Source organism: Schistosoma mansoni, assembly GCF_000237925.1.
Source record: "Schistosoma mansoni, WGS project CABG00000000 data, chromosome 3 unplaced supercontig 0083, strain Puerto Rico, whole genome shotgun sequence".
In the NCBI taxonomy this organism is placed as follows: domain Eukaryota; kingdom Metazoa; phylum Platyhelminthes; class Trematoda; order Strigeidida; family Schistosomatidae; genus Schistosoma; species Schistosoma mansoni.
Window position 1 is genome coordinate 964,233 of NW_017386008.1, and position 3,187 is coordinate 967,419.

Genomic DNA, 3,187 nt, shown 5'->3' on the forward strand with positions numbered 1-3,187 from the left:
TGGATTATCACTACTCATCAAATATAATAGTTCATACGATCACTTGTATTTTTGATTTTTTTTCCTGAAGTGGACATTTTCTTATCTTGTCGTGCATTTGGTTTTTATGACAGAGAATCAGATTTGCCATAAACTTTAAATGGTATTTTAGGACAAATATTAAGCATAAGTCCTACTATTATGGCTTTTTTTTAGCATTGTTTCATTAAATAAATAGACTATTCTCTACTAATTGTTGTTATCATACAAATAAAAATAACATTGTATGGATTATGTAATAAGTAACCTACCTATTTTCACCTCTTATAATCTGTGTGTAGAATAATTATTTGTCTAAATGACATACTACAACTCTTGCTTGTTACATGCTTAATTCATTTGTAATTATCTTTCAGTTTCAAAGTTTATTTCTATTTATAATACTTTAACAGTTCATCAAAACCATAGTCCTAACATAAGGACAGCTGAAAATATATGTAATCTAAAAACATACCGATCATTACAAAACTTAAAATTTACATTCATATGCACAGAAATTTCACTAATTATTATCCATAAGTCAAGATATACTCTATTTATTATTAACACAGATATTTCATTTCGGTTACAATGTATCATCTAACAAATTTCTAGCTTTTATATGCTCAAACGAATCTTAACAAGGTTTACGCCAATTTTTTTGACGGTAATTTCAACGCCCAATTCTGGACATGTCAAACTCACCATACCATTCAACAGCAAAATGGTTAGTGAAATTATTGGAACCATTACACCAAGAACTGGTTAACCACAGTGTTAAAGACGTGTTTGAATTTGTGGATTCAATAAAAAATAGGAATATAAATGGTAAAACCATGCTATCACTAGACATAGCATCTTTGTTCACTAACATCCCCCTGATTGAAACTATCGATTACATATGTGAACAAGTGCTAGAAAAGAAAATAGGGATACCGATTCCAATAAATAAATTGAAAGAACTCCTGTTGAAATGTACTATGAATATCTACTTTAAGTTTAACAATGAATTTTACAGACAAGTAGATGGAGTAGCAATGGGATCACCACTAGGCCCGATCCTTGCTGACATTTTTCTGGCCAAACTGGAAAATGGACCGTTAAAAGACACCTTAAGTGAGCTAGACTACTACTGTCGATACATAGATGACACACTAATCGTATGCGACGAAATGGTTGACAAACAGGAGATGTTAGACTTTTTCAATAACGTCCACCCAGCTATTCAATTCACCAGCGAAGAAGAGAAAGACAATAGTATAGCTTTCCTCGACGTCCTACTTTCTAGAAGGAGAGATGGTTCCATCAAACGAAATACATTTAGAAAGAATACATGGACGGGTCAGTATACCCATTTCCAAAGCTTCACTCCTCTTCAGTATAAAATAAATTTGGTTAAATGTCTCAGTCACAGAATCAAGCTATTATGTTCTGAGGACACTGTTGAGAGTGAAATAGATATACTGAAAAATACATTGCGAAGGAATGGCTACCCGGATAAGTTCGTTAAGAAATACCTAGTAGAAAGTACTGTTAAAATAAGAAGAAATTGTGAAACAGTGAGTAAAAAAACCTTGTATTTGAAACTGGACTTCAAAGGTGACATAGCGAGTGATATTCTAACACGCCGACTGAAAAGATCGGTTGAAAGGACGTTTTACGCCGCTAAGCTACACGTCACTTTCTCAACTAAACCAGTACTCACACAATTAATCAAGGATAAGTTACCGAAGATGGGCTCTTCCATGTGTGTATACCAATTCAACTGCTCCTGTGGAGCTAGTTACATAGGCCGTACTCAGAGGGCTTTATCCTTGCGTATTCGTGAACATGTACCAGCATGGTTGGGAAAAGGAGTCACTAAATCCATTAACAGCGCCATCCTTTCTCACTTGGTAGACAGTGAACATCATATCAAAATAGAAGAAGCCTTCTCTGTTTTATATCAAGTTCCGAAAACTCTACCTCAAAGAGCTAGATTACGATTACTTTACATAGCCGAAGCCATCTGGATCAACTCTAGAAAACCAAATTTATGCATCCAAAAAAAGTATATCCAGCCACTATGTTTACCTTGGCCTACGACTGGATCACCGGTTTCCTAAACTAAATATTATAAACCTCCCTTTTTTTCTTTGTTGATCACCTCTATCTTAATCTTCACATCCATCATTCCCAATTCCTTTATAGTAATTATCTTGATAACATCCCCTTTTATTACGTATTATATTCACACAACAATCTTATTATTATTATTACTATTACTATTTATCATTATTATCTCACTTGACAAGATGAAATTCTCCTACTATGCACTTTATTCACACAATTTTTTTTTGCATTTTCATTTTTTCTAAATTACTATTATATCAATTGTGACTAAACACTTGATTACAAATCACTTTGATCTTTATTATTAAATGACCTTTGTAATTTACAAATAACACAATTTTAAATATGTCGTAACAGATGCAAACGTTTACCATTTTTAACATATAACATTGTCAAATTAATTAATACATGCCTCATTTTTGGACTTTGTAAAATATTATAATAATTATGGACTTATAACTGTAGAGCCTGATGATGAAGTTATTGAAGAAGCAATTGTTCGCTCAAATATTGTTCATTTTTTGAATTATCTATGGGGATTTTTAAACTACAAAAAATGAAGTGAAACAAATCTTTTGGCTGTCTATTCAGAGAAGGTCTTGCTCCAACTATCAATAAACATTGTAACCATTTACCACCCAATTTCAAATGAGCATGCTGGTCGTTTTCTCATACAATCATCTAGTTATTATTATTTACCATGTCGCTTATTCACTCCCTTTTATTCCCAATTTATTTATCCTCACTCTTCAACTTATGCAGCAGCTCGCCACTGTTTGGTTGAAAGTGAATACTTCCACCAATTACGAATACTGAACCAGTCTTTCTGAAACCACGTACGCCATTCAAGCTGGCTTCCTTCAACGTTCGCACACTAATGCAGATCAGACAACAGATGGGGCTGGCTTTGTCTTTAGAAAGTCTTAATGTTGATGTTTGCTGTCTATCCGAGACCCGTATTCAAGACTCTAGTGAAGTACTACAATTTCGCTCTTCATCTGTCGCCTCGAAAAGCTCGTTTTACGTGCGCTTATCCGGAGACCCTGTGGCATCCTCG